At 38.6% G+C, this 25,662-nt stretch overlaps 1 protein-coding gene and 1 long non-coding RNA gene across 2 annotated transcripts in view; one reads left to right on the top strand and one right to left on the bottom strand.

Annotated features, from left to right (window-relative positions):
• LOC137294674 (alpha-soluble NSF attachment protein-like) overlaps positions 1 to 25,662 on the bottom strand; it is a 282,044-nt gene that overhangs the window by 72,432 nt on the left and 183,950 nt on the right. The gene's annotated exons all lie outside the window — the stretch shown is intronic.
• On the top strand, positions 14,449 to 18,632 carry LOC137294170 (uncharacterized). The gene is made up of 3 exons (XR_010957511.1): positions 14,449 to 14,540; positions 16,461 to 16,591; positions 17,823 to 18,632. It is a non-coding gene; the product is annotated as an uncharacterized lncRNA (long non-coding RNA).

Raw genomic sequence — 25,662 nt, 5'->3', positions numbered from 1 at the left:
ACAGGTGAAAATTAACTGTGTGTGTATGCGCGCACACTTTTCAAGAAACTGTGTCCGCACCAGCAACTTATGATTCAACAGTCTAACAAATCTCGAGTCCGTCGAACATTCCTTGTGTTTATCCACTGCTGCGCATGTCAGAAGCTCATAATACGCTCACACATAGAAGATTTCAATCCTTACAGAAAACTAAAAACCGATTGTTTGATCTCTGAAACCAAATTGCATTGAAAGAAACACATAGCCCTGTTTAAACTGCAAAAAGAAGTCCCACTGAGATGGGATATTCTGACACTGAGGTTAATGAAGACTTCCTTTATATTTGTCTTTTGCATCGTGTATTGGGCTGAACGCCAGGCAAAATATGTTATGATTCAGAGTTTATGAGAAAAACTACCCAAAACTGTCTTTAGTATTCTAAATTTTAAAAGGTTATTTTAGATCAGATTGATGAATCACAATCGATACTTTTTCACGGATGTTCAGCAATGCTTAGAATTAGATATTCTTGCTTTGGGGTGGTATGCTCGCAAAAGTGCCCGAAAGATGATAATTATCCTTATGTTTTCCAAAACCAAAAGGGTGTTTTCTGTTGAAAGTCATTTATCTCAGAATAGTAAACCAAGGACATTATTGATTGGATTGAACGCAAAGCAAAATAATATGGTTTAGGGACTGTGAGGCAGTCGACCCTGGAGTCAAGGTGGACGGCGATCGATGCTGAGTGTTGTAGTGTATTGTTTTACCCGAGTTGGTTGTAGAAGTGAGAAGGGACTTCATGGATCAGCTGGTCAGACATGGTTCACTGTGGTATCATATCGCCACACTGTGAATCACAATATCACAATATCGATCACAGGTTTGTCTTATTCAAGACGTTCAATTTACAGGCGACAAAACAAAGCATCAGCGTTACTCGGAACAATAGAAAAGATATTAGTTTTTGCTACTAGTTCGTTGATAGCACGAATAGAGTCAGATGTAACATGTCTTTTGGGGGGTTATAATTTCGGTTTTCAAGAAGGAATGACAATGACAATATGATTATTATTTTTCAGAAAAGACATCTGTATCAAGTCAAGATGCCTTCTACTGTATGATGTGAAAGCCCAATGAGCAATGCAAACAGGATATGCTTAAACGTGGCAGTACAATTTTGTTTGGCATATATTACTTAGATATAACAGCACGCCTAACACTTGTAATGGTGATGTACTTATTGAAAGGTAATGTTATCTTTATAACTAAAACAAGTTATTATTGTTTCTACTTTACTTCTAGAGTGGCAACTTGTTCTTAGACATTTTTATATATTATACCAAAATGGCCACAATTTACTACACATGCATAGTGGTTGTAGCTTTTCAAACAGTCCTGACAACAATCACCTTCCACGTAAAGACACGCCGCTGTGCACACTAGATCATTCAGTGTGCACTGACAAAAGTTTCACCTGGGATAAGCTAACCATGGTGAAGGTGAAGGAATGTTCAGGATATGTTGCAGGGATGATTTCCAAACTGGTGCCTCCGATATGTGATGTCTTAGACTTTTGGATGTAGGTGGGAGGTTTTCATTCCTCTGCTGCTTCTGACATTACAACCAGTATCTTGTCTTATCTACAGACACCACTAGATTATTTGGTATATAATACAGACAACTCACAAACTGGCCACAATATGTAAGGGCTGTTTCATGAACATCCAAACTGTCGTCCAGTTGTGTCAGTGTTTGTAGGTGATTCACGGGGGATTTTATTAAGACAATTCCCCTTTTCTACCGATGCCACAAAAGGTGCTTTTAGGGTGAAACGGAGCAGGCCAAGTTTGTATCATAAGGACTAATATCATAGCCATAATTAATATGATAAACAAACAAGAAAGATACTAGTATATAGATTTCATATGTCAGTTTTATTAACTCTGTTTCAACAATACATTACATATTTTGTGAATTAACCTCCTTATTGCTCATGTACCTCCCCCTCCTGTGAAGATACTTCACCCTCTGCATCGGATATCATGTGAGTGAATGAGTGAGATTAGTTTTAGTCCGCACTCAGCAATATTCCAGCTAGATGGCGGGTATCTGTATAGAATCGAGTCTGGACCAGATAATCCAGTTGTCAACATCATTAACATCAATCTGCACAATGGGAACCGATGACATTTGTCAACCAAGCCAGACAGCCTGACTACCCGATCGCGTTAGTCGCTTCTTACGGCATGTATGGGTTACTGAAGATCAGTTCTAACCTGGATATTCACGGTTCCTGGCAGGAAAACACGACATAACGGGGATACTGTATCATGAAAGACAAATGGAAAAGCAAAATCCCGTTAATTCATTTTTCCGACAAAGAAGGCCAGATGTTTTCGTATAGCTGCCTTTCTTATCGTTTCTCGTATTCCAGACATAAATAACATACATTTGGAGGGCTGCCACCCACACTGGGACTCTCCGTCAAGGCCAATAGGACATATGCTTGTAACTGACCTACCGGGAATAGGGATAGGTCTTGGTGACAGACTCAGCCAGGCGGGGATTACATGGGTTAGAATACACTTTACGATGTCTTACATTTCAGTAGACTGAAGAACCAGACATAACTGACATTGATGAAAAGAATTTCAATATATGATGTCGCTGAAATTCCATGTCTGAGCAGGGACCATGTAACAGAGGGACGACCCTCTCCAACAATTTATCATTAACCATCAGCGCTACGGTCTGACATTAACTGATACACATCGGCCCCTGCTGCTTCTCTGCGCTACAGGTACAAACGCGTCACAGATGCGCTGAGCCCTTGGTATATACATAAACAATACTGCGTAATACCCGGACGGAGAGTTAATTCCCTTAGCGGGATTTCACTGTCTGCGATTAACTGTCAACCATTATGTTAGAACGCGTGTCTTGGGGAATTAGCTCGCTTGTCAAGAGGTACGCCTGTACCAACCCACAGACAACACAACACCTGAGTAAAATAAACAAGGATTTTAATGCACAGCAGTAACATGTCTTGATCATTTTGACTTTATCATTCAATAACTCATCTTTATCAATCCGCTTTCAAAGAACGTAAACGTTATATGTATACTATCCAAAAAAGAAACGCATAGATTAGGAATATGTTGCGAAAATGTTGTAGATTCAAACATGTATAACTCGTCCACAAATAGACTTTAGCGCGTGGAATATTACACACGTTTAGGAGAAGGTAATGTCTATACAACCAAGTGGATACTTTTAGATAACGGCGACGCTGACCGCGATGGTGACGACGTAGCACGACCCCTATTCGGGTTTCCTGGCTCTCAGACCAATCTCTTTCAGCCTGATCCGTACAGTTGGACTGGATATCCTCTGACGTCCAGGCACCCTGGCTGATGTGCTTTCATCCGTGGCAGTACGGTCGCGCACCTGTAGTACCCGGATGTTTTTTTTGGCTACAGTGGTAACTCGAGATCTGCCTGTATGAGGACAGAGATATACCTGTTTGGCTGCAACGAGCCGCAAGCCATGATATCTCGCACAGACTAACATTCAGTCGCCAGAAGATTGGTAATCTCCAGCATGCATTCTTTCAATGTTGATGTTCCGTGTCGAAGAGTCAAGATGTGACGTCGTGATTTGACCATGAAACTCCTCCAAAACGAATGCCAATTTATGAAAGCAATCTGGGTCTTTTTTCCAGACACTGAATGCTCTTTGCTGCACATTTCAGCAGGAGGGTGATTTCCGTTGCGTTGTGGCCTTTCTAATTTTTGTAAGAAATCTCATCAAAATCAACATTTTCAGGTAAAATCGGTTTTTTAATTGTGCAATCGTGTAAAATCATGTCATCAACACTTTTGTTACATATTTTAACGATTGTTTGAACACAATAGGCAATTAATAGATTTTTAAAAATACAAATCACCCATGCATTTTGGGGGGATGGTATAGATTGGCTACACATAATACAATTATCACTATACACATTCAAAATGTACAACGTAATGTGAAATATTCTACACATTAAGTAAGCGTGTGTATATACAATCTACATTGTACAGAGTTAGAAAGGGCATAGTATTCACACGTTTTTATAGTTTGATTAGTTCTTCAGAGGCCGATGGTATAGAATATCATTCACTGACTGATTATTTTAAGGTTTGCGTCGGCGTATTTCGATGACATCCAATTGTTTCTTGTTTGTGAAGTCTTGGTTTGACATGATTTGACGAGTAGGGATTTTTTGTTATGTTCTTTTACCAACAGGGCGGGAGGTTTCACCTATATACGAATCACTACATTCACAGCCGATGTTGTAAATCACTCCTGCAGGGTGGGTTACGGCCATTGGCTTGGAGGATGGCCCTGAGTGTTGGATAGCCAGAGAAGATTGTGTCGATACCTGCTTGGTGCTTAAGGAGTCTGCTGATTTGATGGGAGGTCATGCCAGTGTAAGGAATGGTAATTTTAATGGGGGCAGCTTCTTGCTTAGACAATTTGGACAGGGAAAATCTACAAGAGGGATAGGTCACTCCCTTGCTTTCTTCACCATTTGTAATAATTAACGTGTGTCTCGTCATGCTCCAACTCCAACTTTTCTTGTTCCCAGCGCAACCTCAACTTCACAACTTCAGCCAGTTTATTGTATCAGTCGGAATTTTACAATGAATGAATGAATTATAGTAAGAATTAAGAGCAAGAATTATAAGTGAATGAATGAAAGAAAGAAAAAGAAAAACATATGTGAATGAATGAAAGAATAAATCATACGCCATGACCATCCTTCCCAAAACATGTTTAAGAAAGCAAAAGTATCGCAAAAGTAACAAATTCGTTAACAACAGCTGTCCTTTTAAAACATCTACTTTGAGACATTTTTGTTTACATGAATAATTAATTCAGATATCTTATGGCATGTGGGGAATGGAATGGACATTAACAAAATGTTAACTGACACTGTCACACACCACTCAGAAACAGAAAGTTTAAGATTATCACAAAGCGTTATAAACACCTTTCCAGTTCTGTCAAATAATAAGATAAACAAAAACTATTAAGATCAGCATGAAAGAAAGAAGTTACAGAACTGTAACCCTCAAGCATCACCAGCATCAATGTTGGAGCAGATCAGATCGTCATATTTTTCACACACATCACATACGCCCTAACAATTTTTCTAAAATCATAAAACTACCACTATTACTTGCAAACACCTTTCAACTGATGGTATATTCCCTTCATGAAAATTCAAGGTTTATGTGAATGATGCTTTAGAATAATAACTAGAAACACTCGAACAACGCAGTGTAGTATTTCAATGGCTGATTAGATCAAATCAGCGACATGTCACATTTTCACACACCTCAAATACACCCTAACATATGTTTTTTAGATGATGAAACTCTCACTGTTACATGCAAACACCTTTCACCTGATAGTATATTCCCCTCATAAGAATGAAAGGTGTATGTGAAAGATGTTTATGAAGCAATAACTAGGAATACTAGGACAATGTCGTGTAGTACTTCAATGGCGGATCAGAACAGATCGGCGATATGTCATATTTTTCACACACCTCCAATAATTTTTAAAGTCATAAAAGTATCACTACTACTTGCCAATACCTTCCAACTAAAGGTATGTTTTCCTTCTAAAAATTGAACAAATGTGTGAAAGAGGTTTTTATCGACTAAATGTAGTCTATCTTCGCGGTGAATCGAGAATGGAAGCCAGTGAACAATAACATAAAGATTTGAAACTTAACTACAAATCTACTGTCCCAATACTGACACTCAATTATTTGACTAAAACTGAAGTGACGAAATAGTTAACCTATCTTCTACATATAGCTTTTCAGTTGTTACAACACTCAGCGAATGTAATCAGCTGTTGAAAATAGACCGGGCTCAATCTTAAATACTAAGCTGTAGCCATATTGCCTACACTGGTCACGTGACGAGGCGAGTCATACGTTCAACGGGTTTTCGAGGAGTTTCTTTTCCCTCTCTATATAGGCTCCCTGATTTGGGTTTGTCCAGGAGCGTGGAGATGGTCGCATTGACTATGTTAGATGCTTACTGGTTGCATTTGGTGAAGACATGCTGTAAGGGGCTGAGATCATGTTCTAGGTCATCTGGAGCAAATGTTCACGATGAATCTTGTCAGGGTTGAGATCACACAAGATTTGGTTTTAGGTGGGTGGTTAGAGTTGAAATGAGTGTGCTTGTCTGACTAGGTGGGTTTTCTGTAGACTGCGGTTATTGTTGCTGGGTCTCTGAATACAAGGCCGTCTAAGAAGGGGAGTTTGTTGTCGTTTTCTGTCTCCATAGTGAAATTGATTTGGGGATGTTGGGTGTTGAGGTGCTGGAGTAGTGACGTGGTCTTTCCTTATGATAACAAAGGTCTCATCCAGCTGCCTATACAAGCAGAGAGGATGGATGAGGGTTTTTCCTTCATAATGGGTCATGTATATTTCAGTAAGAACTGGGGAAAAGAAGCGATCACATGGGCAAACCGTGGATCTGTTCGAAAATGTTGTCTCCCCAGAAAGGAAACGTTATACAGGATTTAGTGAGGAGGAGGATGGAGTCTGTGGAAAAACATGTGCACGATTTCTATTTATTTGGCAGTTTTGTAAAATGATAAAATTTGCAATTCAACGGTCCTTTTTTGAATCAAACAGACTTTAGAAACCCCTTCTTCGTGAAGTACGTAGCTCTAACACTGAAGTCAGCAGACAATAATAACGTAAGTCTCTGAAGCCATCTATGGAGACGTGACCGTCTCTCTGCGTGGTGTAGTGATTAGGGCGACCTCCCGGAGAGCAATCCCGCCCTCAATCCCCGGCGTACCAAAAGAAAAAAACCCGTTAAAAATACGATACTTGTTGGTCCCTGCCTCGCGCTCGGCATGAATGGGTACAACAAGGACTGGTCTCCTCGAAGTCAGTATAACGTGACTAAGTAGGGTGTTCATGTTAAACTGCAGCCGAACGAACAAAGTACACAACACCCCATGCTCTATGCGAAGGTTTCTTGACAACCTTTACACATACAACCCCCACGTATTCCCAACTATCATTCTTGTAAAACCTTCTGTGTTCTTATATCAATAGTAATAATCATAAATTTATATCAGTTTAATGACGTCACGAAATAAGTATCGATGTCATGAAATACAGATGATCTGAAATTGTACTTATAGCATCTAAAATGTATTTTATGATACCTAAAATTCATTTTGTGACATTAAACAATTTGTGACGTCTGAGAAACAAAGAAGATATCATTCGAGATCATCTTTGAAAAACGTTCAAATGTATGTATCGATTTGTTGATATCACTAGATCATCTTCCTCAACATTGCATGGTGTGAATCTTGTATCAGCATAATGTCATGTTAAATGATAAATAGTCAACTGTCTTCACTTCCATTACATATAATCCACAAATAATATTGATCAGGCAATAATATTGATCACAACTGACGTAAATAGTATAAGTATCAATAAGTGAACCATCAATATGCAACATTCGATTTAGAGATAATTATGAACATTTCTAATATCTAATATGGCACCCATGAAGAGCCACCTCCTCGTGGTGGGTGCTGGGTAACGCTAAATGCTCTTCTCCCGTGTGGACCCGGGGCAGAATGTGTCCACAGCACCCTATTACTGGTCGTAAGAGGCGACCAAATTGGCAACCTGTTTGCCGTGGGTGAACAGTGTTCCCTTTGCTCAACACACCACTTTGGCCCTTACTTCACCAAGACGGGTGGTAGAATTGGTCCGATTCTATCAATCGGCTGGTCAAGCCATGCCCTGCGCATGGGAAATAATTTTGATAATTGAGAAAGGTAAAGAACAATTTCAACCATTTTCATATTGTATGGTATGTCATATAATTATTTTGCCTAGAGTCCTATGCCCAGAAGGCGGTGGCTCATGGGCCAGTCTGGTGGAATTATTAATCTTTTATTTTTTCTGCTTGAGTATATCATACGGGTATCCTTGGTGCTGCAAGCTGGAGGCCCGCTTGCCTTAGTATTGTCCTTGTGATACTCCAGGGTGGGTGGGGAACTCGGATGACGAACCAATATACCAACAATCATGGATTACCAAACCCCAAACAAAAACAACCAAACGTCAGCTGGAAAATGATGATCAGCAACGACCCTTTATACAAATTGATTATTGGCCACGGTTTTTGGTTATCGAGACCCTTGAGAAGACTCCTTTAAAATTAAATCCATTTGCAATTTCAAAAGGTATCTCTGGCATTGCAGGTGAGGTGAAAGATATCAAACACTTTCGATCAGGATCGCTACTGATTGAATGTGGCAGAAAACAACAAGCTACCAACCAGTTATCAACTGATATGTTTGTCGGAGTCCCGGTATTAGTTTCTGCTCACAGAACACTGAATACAAGCAAAGGTATAGTTCTAGACCATGAGCGTCTTCTAGCAGACATGACTGAGCTCGATATACTGTCCGAGATGAAAGATCAAGGAGTATCTTTCGTTAAACGTTTCACAAAACGGAACAACAATGAGACTGTCAGTTTGCTGAAGCAAAAAATCTAGATTGTACACTGAAACATACGCCTCTGTCACAAAAACATCTGAAATCTTATCAAAAGGAACAACTACGCCAGCACTAACTTCGTCAATCTCATGTAAGACTGACCTGACATGGGTAAATTCAGATATTCCTCAGTCTGTCTCTCCTGATGTTCCACAGTCTATCTCAGAACAGTCTCCTCAGACAGATACAGCTCAGTCTACGCAAAAAGATCGTATCCCCTTTAACTACAACTCCACAGTCTGATAGAAACGATAAACAAACTGTAAAATCGAAATTGAAGACAAGGCCAGAAACTTCGAAATCAAATCCTGCACCAAAGGGGTCAGATAATAAAATCAAATTGTTTAAAAAGTTTGTATCCCTTGAGGAAATGGATGCATCTGATCACATCCATCCTAGGGCACATAGATTATGGCCCTCAAAGGAAACCCGGAGTAGATCCCCAATCAACCCACCCAAACGATAATGTATTCCAGAAATATAGTACAGTGGAACTGTAGAGGATTAAACACAAATTTTAATGAGTTACATTTTTAGTTCAAGACCTAGCACCATCAGTAGTTTGTCTGCTGGAAACTGATTTGAAACAGACAGACAATTTTAATCTACGTCAGTTTGATGCATATCATTCTTTCTCACCTCCAGGTGACATGGCCACTTGCAGATCTTCAATCTTTGTTAAGCAAAATGTTATTCATAGCCAGATAACACTTAAAACTAATCTTCAAGCCGTTGCAGTGAGACCCACACTTTATATTGCATTTGCAATATGTTTGCTGTATATTCCGCCTTCTTTCACACTTCACCTGTCTGATCTTCAAGCGCTCTATGATGAACTTCCGAAACCCTGCATTATAATAGGTGATCTTAATGGCCATAATCCACTCTGGGGTGGTACCAGTACTATCACTAAGGGTAAAACACTGGAAGATTTTTTTTCCAGTAATGATCTGTGTATATACAATGATGGTTCCAGTACTTATCTGCATCCTGCAACCGGTACCTACTCTTCTCTGGATTTATCTCTTGCAGACTCTACTGCACTCAATGAGTTTGAATGGTCATTCCACAATGACTTTTGTGGAAGTGATCACTTTCCAACGATGGTGTCTTGACAACGTCTTTAAATTTTCTAAGTCCAAAACTAATTGTATACACTTTGTAGAAAATATAAGCTGTATCAATCAATCAATCAATCAATCAAAACTGTATTTCTGTAGAAAGACCATCGGGCCCATATACATACGGTTTCAACATACAACTCAAATAACATATATGTATACACGCCTATCCGCATACATATATACACATACTCTGAACTTACAATGTGGTTTAATAAGGGTAAAATCTATAAGCGTATGATATGATACAAATATGTGATGTGGTGATTAATATAATCAGTCGTGTAATAACTTACATCTGCGTTCATATGAGTGCATTTTATATAGACTGAGCATTTTCAAACTATGTACGTTATTTGTCAAAAGTAGATTCTTAAAGTTAGACATGTTCGCAATGAGGTTACGGGGTAAATATTTACGACGTATCATCATATCTTGGACAAATGATAGTGAAATGGTATTCGTCCTCTAGGCCTCCCGAACAGACAGGACATTTTCTCAGATTTGTGTTAATTCTATACCATCGTCCTTCATTAAATTTATCAACCTTAATAATCTAACTAAATATTTAATTAATTTGTAATGTGCAGTGTGCAATTTCAAATAAGTATTTTTCAGGGTTTAATAAGGTTTTGAATTCTCTGTACAAAACATAACATGTACTGTTGTCAAGATCAGATCTCCAGTTTTGTTTAAAAATATCCACTAAACGCGTTTTAAATATTATGATAAAACTTACACAATAACAAAACAGCAAATACCGTATTTTTGATGCCCATGTCTTATAACCTAAGTTATCAAGCTTAAGTAACATTGCATAGGCTTTCCTTGGAATTCGATCTTTATGCATAGTTGTTATTTTAATCCAGTAGTTTAGACAACGGGAAGCTGCGTTTACAAAAATGGGATAACGGCCACATTCACCATACACCACTGCGTTAGGTTTCTCAGATCCAACGTTTAAGTATAATTTACAAGCAGAAAGATGTATTTTCTCAATACATTCATATTTTTATAGCCCCAAATTTCTGAAGCATATAATATAGCATATATAATAGTATTGATTGTATTTGACTATCAAATATTTTGAAAAAAGATATCCGGTGATAACGCACCAATGTTTCTAAGCTTGCCATTTAATACCATTAATGCTTTTTTGCCACGTAAGGACAGATCTGATAATGACTTGCCGAAGCTAACATTGCAGGTGAACAGAAAACCAAGATACTTATAGCTAGTGACTATTTTGAAGTTACTACCTTTAAAGTACATACATCTCTACCTATAAGTCTACCTCCCCTCCTAAAAACAACACTATTAGATTTATCAAGGTTAACGTTTAAACCCCACTTGCCCGAATACAATGTTAAATGTGTAGCTGGTTTTGAAGACCACATTTAGTGTCTGAAGCTGTATAAGGACCCTGAACTATCTTTAAATGGCACTCCCATCAAAGTTGTAAAGGAGGCCATGTTCTTGGGTTTAATGTTCGATTCTCATTTGACCTTCTTACAGCACATTAAATTCCTTAATGCCTGAAGGCACTAGATTTGTTGAAAGTTGTTTCTAACTCAAAGTGGGGACGGGATCAAACTACCCTCTTATACCTATATCGATTACTGGTCCGTTCAAAACTCGATTATGGTTCCATCGTATATGGTACAACCTGCAAAAGCAACCTTAAACTTCTCGATTCTGTCCACCACCAAGGCTTAAGACTTTGTTTTGGGTCGTTCGGAACTTCACCTATTGACAGTCGAGGCCGATGAACCATCTCTTACACAACGTCGTTTAAAATTGTCTTTACAATACATTACTAAATTATATTCTAATGAATGTAACCCTTCCTATAACGGTGTGCCCAATCCGCTTTATGAGGATTTGTTTAACAAAAAGTTTTCTCTTGTTCCGTCTCTAGGGCACAGAATTAAACCATTTATTTCTTCTGCCGACATTGAGCTGGAAAGTATATGGCCTTCCCGTCTTCTTTCTTCTCCTCCTTGGCAATTGGTCAGGCCGCAAGTTGACCTAACATTAACATGATTTTAAAAAATCAGAAACAAATGACTTGCAATACAAACAAGAATATCATCAATTAAAAAACGAATATATCAATTACAAATTCATATTCCCTGGCGGGGCCGAGGACGGTGGCGCAGAAGCAATATCCGGAACAATATCTTCTAGACCACCGGATAGCAGCTCTATTTTCACAGCGGAAGCAAACGCCATATTAACTGCTCTTAAATATATTCAAAGGCATCCTAAACATAGTCAATACATAAAGTATTCAGACTTACTTTCTTGTCTTCATTCGATTAAAAATCTGTCTTGCAAACATCCACTTTTGATAGAAATTATGGAATTGTACAATGATCTTGCTACTGGCCAATACGACATCGTCCTTTGTTGGTTACCCAGCCACGTTGGCATTTCTGGGAATACAATGGCAGATCTTGCTGCTAAGGCAGCACTCAGCAAATCTGTGACACCACTTCTTATTCCTTATTCTGACTACAAAGCTAGGATCAGATCATACACCCGTGATATGATGCAGAAGAAGTGGGACACTCAAGTAGGCATTCAACAAACTACATGAAATAAAACCCAACATTGGTTATACCTTCCTGGGTTGTCAGTCCAGATTTGTCATCATGAGACGATGCAATATTGGCCATACAAGATATACACATGAATACCCGTTGAAAGGTGAGGATCATCCGTTTTGTATCCCTTGTGATGAGAGAGTCACTGCCAAGCGTATCCTGCTTAACTGTGTTGAATTCTCCATTACAAGGGATAAATATTTCAAACTGTCAAGGATCTGTTAGTTCTCATTTAATCATTGGTTTTTTTTATAGGAAATTGATTTCATGGTTGAATTTTGAGCAATGTGATTCTGTAGATAGATGTATTTTAATGATTGGTAGTTTAGATTAGTTACTACAATTGTTAGTGGCTGTACCCTCAAAGGGGGTGGAAGTATTGTAAAATTATTGTCTTCCTGAGAGGGTACGTAAGTCCCAAAGCATTTGATGTAAATTTAAGTGTACCATGTTTTTAATCGTAGTATTCATGTTATTTTAATTTTAGTTACCATTTCATACACTCTGCAGCGGGTGAAGGGATGGTGTAAATCCAACAAGGGTCCATGCAGGTAGCAAAGGTACTGTAAGTCCCTATGGTCCCTAGTATGGTGATCTACCTTCTGTTGTTGGAGATCTATAGCCTGTTTTATAATGTTTTGTCCAAATAGTGATATTAATTTTAATTTTTCACTCTAGTTTTACTTATAATTGTGATATTCTAGCTGTTTTACTGTCCTTCGTCGACAGAATTTTATAGTAGACATATATTTCTTTTCAGTGTTAAATGTTCTCGTCACGATAAAGATGAAATATTGCCGATGTGACGTTAAATATGGACTCACTCATTCATTAGTTTTGCTATGTTTCGTTTTATTTTGCCAGAGAAAATCAAACAGTTTCAATTTCTTTAAACCACTATTGAAAATCTCACACAAAAAGCACACGTTTCTATAGTTTTTACTTAATATGGTGCACTAGCTATTGCAACGGAATGGCGTGTAATTACACAAAATAATACACCTTTTATAATAATGTAATAAAGAGGTATTCTGTGAAACTTTAAAAAACACAACTGATAATTGTGAAGAATATTTTATTTTTAATAAAAGTTTGTTTCAAGATCTAAGGCACCGTTTGTTCTTTTTAGAAGCGTCAATGATGTTTTTGACTCCGCAGATTCATCGCGCATACAGTATATTATATACGTGAAAATATATACACATACAGTAAAACTATGCCAACTCACTTTTTGAGCTTGCATTGTGAAATACATCAACAATACTGCCAACAGTGACAACATTCTACAGTTACTTACAGAGGAGCAGGCAGATATTCAATCAATAATGCGTTGAACTAGACTGAACTAGAATATATTACTTTAGAAACCATTTCACACACTTCTTCCTGGCTTATTCGTCAGCAGTAGTTCAGGTCTCCAGTTCGGTGGGTGCCCTCACATTGTTCAGAAATTCTTGTGTGCTCTCCTTTCTAAATAAAATAAAATGGAACAATATAGACAATAGTTAAATGAGGAATATCCACAACAGACTGTTCAACAAGAAATACGTCCGTGACGTTTAAAACACTTGGAAGGTATGCAGTAAAAAAATGTAAAAAACGTAAAAATAATGTTAATTTTCCTAATTTAATATATTTACTTACTTATAGTTGTAAAAAAAATTATGTGTGGTTATATTGTGTTCAGTTACCTCTATAAATGGAGGTTCAGAAAGGAGGGGAAAATGAAACTCTAAGTTTCTTTTCGGCTTCTGGGATGAAGCACAATGTTTTGAATCGAACGCTTTCTCGTTATTGTGTTGGGTTGAGTTCTTTCCAGGTAAGCTATGCCGGATGTATAGAGAAAGCACTGATGTGAATTGCATTTCAACGAAACGGGGAGGTGTGACTGTATTCAATATATTATACCAGGCTGTTATGAAACAAGGGGGTCACATTGACATCATAAGCACTTGTTCAAGCTTGACGGAACTTGTTTACTCCTGGTCAAAGTTACAGTAAACATGTCAGCACTGTAGTCAAAGTCCAAACGGGAATTTTTACATACCACATAACCTATGTTATTGAGATATCTGAATTACTATAGCTCGGAGACTCTACCCAACCATGCACCCGCTTTCTCATGTTTAATTTCATCTTGAGCATGCGCAATACCTTCGTTACTTACCCAAGGACCCGGCTGTGTGCTTGTACACATACGTCTTTGCGCCACCAAACCAAGTAAAAGGTAAGATATGATAATAGGACAATAAACAATCAGTTAGCACTAGGAACATGTATTTCTCACAAAGTCCGTGCAAGTTAGTGCTGTTAGGCTAATAATCTCCCAGTTCTTTCAAAGATTTGACTAAATAGTGTGGCATGCTGCAGACCTGGAAGCCAGTCAAATTCAAATGTTGCAACATCACGAGCCACTGATTATATAACAACCCAAAATATTCGGGTGAATATTTCCTTGTATTCCTCCCCTGTTTCGCATTTCTCACACCTTAAACGTTATCAGAAGCTAATCACCCGTTTATATCGATCTCATTCTCTACATGTGCGAAACGTCAGACATGCTAGGCGGATAATGAGATAAAATTTTGATAAATCCTCTTGGTATTACAAAATATTCAAATGAATATATAAAGTATTTGGGGCGGAATTTTAATGAATGGCAATGTAAACTACAGGTTGTCCTGACCAAAGAGTTCTAAACAGTGTATGACGCGTTTCTAACTGTTATATTGCCTGGGACTAAAATCCTTAACAGGCCAACACGTTGGAAATTACAATCCATATCCCAACTATGATCAGTACGACGTCATGGGGACAGTTATAACAAAAACACACATCTACTATATCATCGCGGAAATATCACAGTATTGAATTTCCATCTTTATTTTTCTAAATTCTAAAAGGTTTTTTTTTAGATTAGATTGATGAATTACAGTGGATCGTTGTCTACGTTTGACTGGAAGCTTAGAATCATCAACAGACCAACACGTCCGAAATTATAATCCGTTCTCCAAAATGCTGTCTTCACAAAATGTAGGGGAACCTGAACTCTCACTTTGGACAAGAAGTGTATCCGTTCACAAACTTTTCAAAGACATCTTATGAATGCACTACCATTTTACTATAGATTGGAGTGCTCATTTTCAATACAGTAGCCCCATTCACGTGCATGGCTGAAATTTTTAAAGAATGTCAATAAATCACTGTAGACCATTAAGACAATCGCCTTGGATCACACAGTCGGATTTTTTTGTTTGAAAAGGAAACTTGTACACATGCAAGCTTTACGTCAGAAACCAATCATCTTTCAAGGGCGCTTACTGTACAAACAACATACTGATACGGTTACAGACTCCGATGAAGTTTCCATGCCTTTCTAAAAGTATATGTCCAGCGACAACGAAATTACATATCTACCTTATCACCCTGAACATACCGTCATATCACAAGCATTAATACAGTAAGATTAAGGCACTGAAAATGTACTCTTTAGCATTCTAAAATTTTAAAGGGTATTATAGATTAGGTTGATGAACTACGGCGGATTATTTTTACAAATGATTAGCGATACCCAGTAGTCATATTCTTGTCTTGGGGGTGGTCTGTTCCCCAAACTGCTCGAAAGATGATAATTATCCTTATGTTTTCCCCTACCAAATGGGTCATTTTTGTTTTCTGTTGACCCCACTCCCAAAAAAACAAATGGAAAAATTAGGCATAATTGATTGGGCTAAATAGCATGATTCCTGGAGTATGAGAAAGACTAGTCCAATGGTCATTTGGAAGGGCGAGTGATGCCGAGTGTCGTATTGGATAATATTTTACCCTTGTGGGATTGTGGTGTTGGAATAGGTCTCCAGCAACCCGAGTTTGTTGTAGTTGTTCATAGTTCTCTGTGGTATCATACTCCAACACTGTTGATCATTGCTCACAATATCAGTCACCGGTTTGTCGTATCCAAGACGTTATGATTACTGGCCACAAAATAGAGCATCTGCATTTCTCGGAACAATAGAAAGATAAAAATAGAAATAAGAAAACGAACATGAAAGTTATCATTTCGGTTTTCAAGAAGGAATGACAATTTTAAACAATGGTTGTTGTTTACGAGTGAACGTCATCTCAACAAGAAAGATGTCTTCTACAGCATCTGGAGGGATGGCAACTCAAAAACACCGGGACTTTGTGTCAGAACCAATGGGACAGAAGCCTGTAACTGACCTACCAGGAATAGGGAGATCTCTTGGTTACGAACTCAGGGAGGCGGGGTTTCCAAAGGTGAGAATACACTTTACGATGTCTTACATTTCAGTAGACTGAAAAACCAAATATAAATGACATTTATGAAAAGAATGTCAGTCTACTGACAAAAACGAACTTATGAATTTGCAAAATAACGCCATGAAAAAAAGAAGACCCGCACAATTGGAGTTCAAACGATTCACTAATTTTAACCAAGTGCTGACTTGAAAAGTGGTTTCAACAGCTGAGCTGCGCGGCGCCCATAAAACATGCACAGTGATTAGGTTCTTGCGGCTTGAACCGGGAAGGCGACTCGTAACAACACAACAAGTGATGCTTTCAAGGATTTTCTCTGTGCTCAAAGTTGGAGAACAAGAGATGTTTCTTTTGATAACAAGCATCTCGGGCCTGCAGTAATAAAATACACTGGTCCCATACACGGTTGCAGATTTGAAAACCAAGCTTTCGAGAGAGTGTAGCATTAGAAATACTCATTTCATTGTTAAAAAAATTGCTCAGCTTGAAAACTTAAATGTTTTAATACATGTCTGTGGAAAAGTTGAAAAAATATGTTGATTGTCACAGACAAAAACTCAATGTTTGTTTTACTGACATAAGTGTCTACCTGCCTATGTGTCTGCTAATGACAATATGCAATACACAGCTTCATTCACTGACCACATTCACTTTAACCTTAACACCTATCATGTTATACAGATAGCGTCGTTTACCAGATCATACAGAATATCCATGTCACATTAACCTGTGACACGTGTATTTACAATAGCTACCTATGTAGACCTACAGGTACAGTTAATACATGTATGAGTATGAACAAGGTGGAACGTTCTGTCTCTTCAATACATCAAGGGTAATTAAAGTCATCTTGATCATGTTCAACCTTTCCGTTGAATACTGACAAGTATTCAGTATTCTATGATGAGAAAAGCATTATATATTTACTCATGTGGGTATGCATACTAAACTGAAGAATGCTCTCTTTCACCTGGTATGACTGAAACCTGGCTTAGTGTTGATAATCTGTTACTTGGCAGCAACATTGCACTCTTTTTACCTCTCACCTCCAACAAATTACTGTTTATTGTTTTCACGGCTTGCAATGTTCTTGGCAAGTTCTTGGAGATGCCAAACTGAAGTATGCTCTCTTTCAGTTGATAGGATCTGACTTAGTGTTTATAATCTGTAACTTGATAGCAACATTTCATTCCTTTTCACCTCTCACCTCCAACAATTTACTGTTTTCCAGGCGCGCAATGTTCTGGGCAAGTTCTTGGAGATGAACCAAGATCGAAATCGTTTCAAGCGCTGGCTGCAGAGCAAATGTCGTGCCAATGAATCACAGGCACAGGCTTGCTACATGGCACTGAAAACCTGGTGTGATAGTCACATATGACGTACGTGACCTACCATATCACGCCACATGTACTTGTGCACACTCTTACTTTGTTCTTTTTAGATTTACGTTGCACAACGCAATATTCTTTTGCCTAAACGTTTATAGGTGGTGGTGACGTGGTTTCTTGAATCTGGACACAATTTGAAGGGATTGAATATCTGTATAACTAAATATCTGAACAACATTTATGTCCAAGTTACAGCCTACGTAGTTCTCTTGTCTGTTATGCTTTGGTAGGTTAAAAAACAGCTGACTCATTTCAGATTGGACCCGTAACTATATGAAATAGTAGTATGGAATTAATGGTATTTAAAGCTCCAGTAGACATTTCACATAGAAAAACCCAAATTCCTTAACATTTTACATTAATGATAAATAACCATTTGTTCACAGAATACCATCAGGCGCTGATGACATAGTTATGCATGTTTGTTTGACACAGTCTGAAAAGTTGTACATGAACTGATTAAGCAGTTGTGATCCCAAGGCAAGAATCAGAGAAAAGCTTTCTATGGGAAAATGTAAGCTGAAGTGCATTAATTGTTTGTGATGATATTAGATAAAGCAAACTGATCTGACAAACAAACAGCTCTGACATCTATTCAATGTGAGTTTTTCATTTTACCTGCTGGCAAGATTCAATAAATTCTTCTTATTGTATCTGTGTTGTTTTCACTGATTACATAGAGAAAGAGGCTAGCATTCACTTGCTTTTTAATGTGTCTTTTCTGATTGTATAGCATCAGTATCTGAAGTGAATGTTCAGAAGCTGATACCGACTGCCCTCTAGAGGATCCAGGTTAGTGTTTTCAGATGCTTGTCATAAGGACACTGATGGGATCATGTGGTCAGGTTCACTGATTTGGTTTATAGATGTCATTATATCCCCCTTGCACATATCAATGCTCATGCTGTCAACCATTCGTCAAGTGCTGATTTCACGGACTGCCGCCATTCTTTATTAGGATAAAGAAGTTGTTATCCTCTAAGAAAGTCAGTATTTTTCGTTTTCCAAATTTCCTTTCAAAGACTTGGATGTGACAAAGACATAGCAGGACATGTGTTGCCATGTGAAGTTATGCCCCCTTTATGAGCAGGATGTAAGGGTGTTTGCCCGCTCAGACTGTCACATCGCGCATTGAAAGAGACAACAACTGATGAGTCGAACATACACTGAGATCCAAGGAATCGCTGGTCCTGGGATTGAAATCAAGATTTGCTCTAGTTGTGATGATAACAATTAGAAGTCTCATAATAATAAGAAGTCTTATAATTCGCTAATCACAACGCAACAGAGCCACTGTGATCCTTTGTCACGATCATACCCATACTCTAGGATCTGCAAATTATCTAAATATGACGCGACATGACGTGCATGATATTAATTTTCAGTTGAAAGGATATGCATTATAGATTAAATATTATGTTTGATACACACTTTTGGGGTCACGTGGCCCATTAGTCTGCGCGGTGGCAAGCGGTTTATAGAGTTGCCTCCCTTGGTCACCCCAAACGCCAATGAGTTTGTTTCTAATACTGTTTGGTCAAGTTTGTATGTAGATTTGTCAGAACGTAAACAGCAGCAGCTGGTGAGGCAACGAGTGTACGTCGTACTGCGCGTGCAGCAGCGACACGATTACTTTGTGAATTCTGTAACTCTAAGTGAAATCAACATACATAACTGTAGCGAACACTGAAATCACATATAAAGAACGGACTGCCTCCGTGGTGTAGTGGTTAGAGCGTCCGCCTGTAGAACGCGAGGTCGCGGATTCAATACCCGGCCGCGTCATACCTAAATATGTTAAAAGATGGTACCTGCATAGTCTGTCATACGGAGTCTGAAGCAAATATATCAATAGACTAGAAATATATCAAAGAAATGTGACAAGTCTTTTCTTTCTATTATATTTTATCATTTATCATACAATGGGTAATGTTTTCCACAGGATAAAGCCAACGGATATTTTCGGTATCCGTTCGGGCCATATATACGGATACCTATGCAAATTAGAGAGGTCATATGCAAATTTTAGGGACTACTTTCACACTGTAAACAAACATGGCGTCACGCCCATCTATCGGCGATCGTGTCCAGATTGACGGCCGTGGTTACGGTTCTTTGAAGGATGGCAACATAGCTGTAAACATTGTCCCAGCCAAGACTTCACCAGCACCGAAACGTAGGCGTCATGCAATCATTGACTCGGACAGCAGCCAGGAAAATCTCGAATGAACTGTTTGACACTTTGTCAGTTGACAAGTGCGCTTGCAAAATGCCTCCCGAACATTATATTTGTTGTTCAAAAGTTTTTGTCATTTTTCAAACTAAGTTAATATTTGGTGACGACAATACGCTCAGTACGACAACAAACATAAAAGCTGACTGGGCACTACATGAGTGATCAGTCCCCTAGAACTGGTCTTAATGTGGAGCTGCTACTGTGACTGACCACTGCAGGAACGGTGACTAACTTGGTTCTTTTCCTAAAAACACCAGCATAAGCACCAAATGATGTGTCCATGGACGTTGAATTGATGAGCAGCATCACGCTGCGAGGTCCCAGATGAAGCATGCCTGTACCTCCAAGGCGTAGCATGTTGGCGTGTTCCAGAATAATGCACTTCGCTGAGAGGGAATGATAACAGTCCGATCGTCTGACCTTTTAAAGAGACTATGGAAAGTTCTTTTTTTTCAAATATGTCTTGCTTGTTGCAAGTTTCCTGCAATTCGAACACGGTTAGGTTACTTTGACCATTTTCACACACTCTTTCTCTAGTTCAAATACACAAAGTCATTTAAAATAGGTAGGTCTACCTATGCAGACCTACAGGTACAGTTAATACACGTAATTCTAAGTATGAACTAGGTGGAAAGTTCTGTCTCTTCAGTATATCAAGGGTAATTAAGGTCATCTTGATCATGTTCAACATTTCTGTTGAAGTGAATTAATTATGTAACATCAATGACGTCAGCTCTGAAAAACATGATATTTTTACTCATGCGGCACGCATGCTAAACTGAAGCATTCTCTCTTTCACTTGGTAGGACTAAAACCTTGCTTACTTTTGATTTTGTGTTTCTTAACAGCAACATTTCACTCCTTTTACTTCTCACCTCCAACAATTTACTGTTTATTGTTTCCCAGGCGTACCATGTTCTGTGCCAGTTCCTGGTGATGAACATAGATCAAGAGTTGTTCGAAGAATGGCTGACCGGCATATGTGGCCCTATTCCCATACATGCGCAGTACTGCTAGAGGGCACTGAAGGCCTGGTCTGACAATCACTTGTCAGGTGCCTGCCATGTCACGTCATGTCACTAATACTGCTGTAATTGTAACTGGGTCACAAAATTTAGAGTTTTAGGGTTAGTTATTGTGGGTCACATTTTCTACAGAGAATTATTTAAGCGGCACGCCTCTAAGGCAGTACTTTAGAGTTACCTCCCTTTGCAAAACATATAAACACAAGTTCTGGAGCTATATATAAAGGCTAGCTAACTGTTTCTCTCTCGTGCTAAGACTTTGGTGAGTTGACTACATGTTTTGTGACCCATTGCCTTGGATTTTTGTGTTTGAAATCGGCATTGTAAAGTTGAATTCTGACTTTGTATACCTTGCTCTCTTTGCTTAGTAATAATACAATATTTGATGCTTTAAACTTGTCTTTCTTCTGTTTTGATGGTTCACAGGGATTTCTTACACCTCCTTTTGTCACGGCAAATTCTTAACCGTAACAAAAGCCTATGTAGCCATCTTGTCTGTTATGGTGTGGTCGGTTTTAAAACCCCCATAAGACATTTCTTTGAAACAGATTTGACCCAGAACTGTATGAAGTAGTAGTTATACTACAACTACCATCTGACACAGGTTACAGGTGCTTGTTTGGTTTGATGCAGTTTTGAAAAGTTTTGCAAGGCTGACTGAGCAGTTATTAATCCTTAATCCCAAGGCAAGAAACTAGAGAAAAGTTTTCCAAGAGAAAATGTAAGCTGAAGTGTAAGCTGAAATGCAAGAATTGTTTTTGTCGTTACTATACAAAGTAAACTGATCTGACAAGTAGTTAGGTCTGACATGTAATCAATGTGAGGTTTTTTATTTTATGTTATGGAAGGTTCAGTAAATTATTGTCATGACATTTGTGGGTTTATTTTTTATTGTATTTTGATTACATGGAGACTTGCACTCAAACGTGTCTTTTATGGTTGTATCAGCATCTCATGTGAATGTTCTGAAGCTGATATCTATTATCCTCAGGTTAGGGTCTCAGAAGCATGTCATAAGGCAGCTGATGTGGACTTGATTTTTCCATGTCACTAGATCCCACTTGTACACTAATGCTCATGCTGTCAGCCATTCGTCAAGTGTTGATGGTTTACACACTGCCAACACAAAGTAATACTGATGCAATTTCGACTTTTGAAAATAAAAACAAATTAAAAATAGGGTTGTTTAGTGTTTTCACGAAAGTTTTGATGGATTACATTTTATATTTATGAGGATAAAGTTGTTATCCACTAAAAACGTCAGCTTTGTTTGGCTTCAAATTGGCTTTCAAAGACTTGGATGTTGCAAAGACAAACCAGGACATGTGTTGCCATGTAGAGTTGTGCCCCCTTTATGACCGGGATGTAAGGATATTACTTTTCTCAGACTGTCACTCTGAACATTGAAAGGGGAAGCAACTGATAAGTCTAGCGTAGACTGGAATCCTGGGAATCACTGGTCCTGGGGTTGAAATCAAGATTTGCTGTAGTTATGGTCCATGATCTGCCAGTGCAATACACATACTCTGGAGTTCGAGATGGTCTGCAAAGTGTCTATGGCAAAGGATGATGTGACTGCTCTTCAATTTTCAAGAGAACGGATATACATCAACGATTAAATGATATGTTTGATACACAGGGGCAGTCTCTGAGCTGCGGAAGCTACTTATAGTGTTGCCTCCCATGACCACACCAAACACCTATGAGAGTTGTTTCCAGTCCTGTTTGGTCTATGTTGCATGTAGTAGATTTGTCATGACTGGTAATACAACGGGTGACGTGCCGCACGTGCAGCAACGAGACGATTACTTTGTGAATTTCGTAAATGATTGATTCTTGCATCGCCTAATTCTCCATGCAGGCGAGTCCAAAGAGTGGACGCTGGGTGTTATACTTCCAATATAAAGAAGGAAATCCTAATGATCCAGGTTGTTACAGACCATTTACACTTTATGAAGTGTTTGGAAGATATTTCCTAAGATTATTTGCAATAGGCTAACAAACTGGGCAACACACGTTGTCTAACCACAAAAAAATATTATTTTTCCTTAGACACTGTAATAAATAAATGAAGAAATAAATAAATACCTGGCTTCCAGAAAGGCATACTTTGCCCTGAATTCACACATTTAAAATCCGTCTTTGATTCAGCTTTACATAATGGAGCTTTATATATATTGGCAATATTAAGGGTGGCATTTTCAAACTTGTAAGAAAATTGCATGAAAATGTAAAATCTTTTGTTCTTGTTGGGAATGTTGTACCCACTTCTTTGATTGCAACTTTGAAGTTCGCCAAGGTTGCTAATTGTCTCCACTTTATCTTTTCATTTTTCATCACGACATAGTTGAGCATGAAATTTAGAGACTATCAATTCATCTAATTTCCAAAAACAGTAGGTTTATCTCCCAATTCCTTACTGGCTGCCAAACAGTTATCGTCAATACATCAGGATCACACGTGCGCAGTTCCGGTTATTTATAGTTCCGGTAGCTTTCCTCACAGAATTTGACAACAAAGGGCGGAAAATGAGAATCTTCACGTTAAGTAACTTAAAAGACAAAATGAAAGATAAGCTGTGAACCAATGCTTTTTTTAAACTTAGTCGGGTACATGTCCTGCGACCTATTATAGTAGCAAGTTCAAGTTCACAAAAGTCACTAATTGTTTCATTCCTACAAATCTACCTTAAAGCAAACACCCAGCTAGTCACACAATCAATTATTCGAGATTATTTTAGGATAATTATTTCACGAATGGCATCAGAAATTCTGAATTGGCGATAACTGTCCCAGTTAACTGTGACAAAAAATATCTGTTAGATTCCCTTCTGCAACGTTAGATAAAACCACAATGGACTGACCACATCGGTTAATAGCTAATTAAGAGTAATAATTAATTATGTTTAAAAAAGACGCAACTTTGTTTCTGTTATTTTTAGGTATGTACTTACAGAAACAATTATCAAATATGCAAATGCAACTTACAAAGTTGAAAAATAACACACTGAAAAAAGCCTCGCGGAATTGCAGTTCAAACTACTGAATACGTTTCTCCCAGCGTTTTGGGGAAAAATTGGATTAAACCAGCCATGTTAGGCTGTGCGCATAGCGCATGCGCAGTGATTTAGGTTCGCGCGGTAGTTTTTTCAACGATCAAAGCGACAAATGCGTTTGTCAGGCCGAAAACGAGCCGAGGCGAGTCGGGCCGCCATTTTACTGTCACACCTTCCTGTGTCTTATATATGTAGGTCATACTTCCAAATAAATCAGAGTCGAACGCCTATGTAAATATACAATGGTCCCATACATGGAGATTTGCAAACCAAGTTTTCAAGCAAGTGTTGCATAAGAAATACTAATTTCATAGCTAAAAATTGCTCAGCTTGAAAACTGAAACGTTTAAATACATGTCTATGGAAACATAGGAAAATATGTTGATTGTGACAAGCTGTCTCTGTCACTGACATAACTCAATGTCTGTTTTATTGACACCTGTGTGTCTACCTCCCTGTCTGCTAATGTAGGCAACCCGTGAAGGTCCCGGGGTAGAATAGGCCTTCAGCAACCCATGCTTGCCATAAAAGGCGATTATGCTTGTCGTAAGAGGCGACTAACGGGATCGGGTGGTCAGGCTCGCTGACTTGGTTGACACATGTCATCGGTTCCCCATTGCGCAAATCGATGCTCATGTTGTTGGTCACTCGATTGTCTGGTCCAGATTCGATTATTTACACACCGCCTAAACTAAACTCACTCACTCACGCTAATGTACGCTCAACGTTAAGCACTCGCCCTACAGTTGTTGATCACGCCTCTCGAACCGATTTCTCGGTAACCAATCCTTCGCTAGATTCCAGGAAAGCTATCAGGCGCTTTTATAGTTTGTACAGCTTGACCTGAGCTACTGCACACATGAATGACCAAGTAGGTCAGTTGACACAAACGGCAGGTCGAGTTAACTTCATTAAACTCGAAGCAAAGGGGGGAAGAAAAAGAACGTTGCGTTCGCGGGATGCATATATACATGGATTCGTCACTAAACTTCTTCCGAAAAAGAACTTTTCTTAAAAAACCAATCATTTCATGTTGTCATTAAACTGTTCATACTGTCATATGCTCTCCAGTTAGGTTTACTAACGTTACATCGCAGACGTCATTTACATTCACAAGCAGATTCACTCTCACCCCCTTCACTCAGTTCAATTATCAGTGGAAACACCATCTTTAGGTTCATGTTTAAAGACAGGACATTACTGATGATTTCTCGACACTGACGACACAAACGACGACCATGTCTCGGCTGTTTGGAAATGTTGACAATCAACTGACAAAGGTGCACCCCTTCACAATAATAGACCCAACCAGTTGTGACACGGCCACGCATTGTATTGCTATTCACTTGATCAGGTCAAGGTGACCA

Source organism: Haliotis asinina, chromosome 8, assembly GCF_037392515.1.
Source record: "Haliotis asinina isolate JCU_RB_2024 chromosome 8, JCU_Hal_asi_v2, whole genome shotgun sequence".
Lineage (NCBI taxonomy): Eukaryota > Metazoa > Mollusca > Gastropoda > Lepetellida > Haliotidae > Haliotis > Haliotis asinina.
This window is presented reverse-complemented; position numbering and strand designations above follow the sequence as displayed.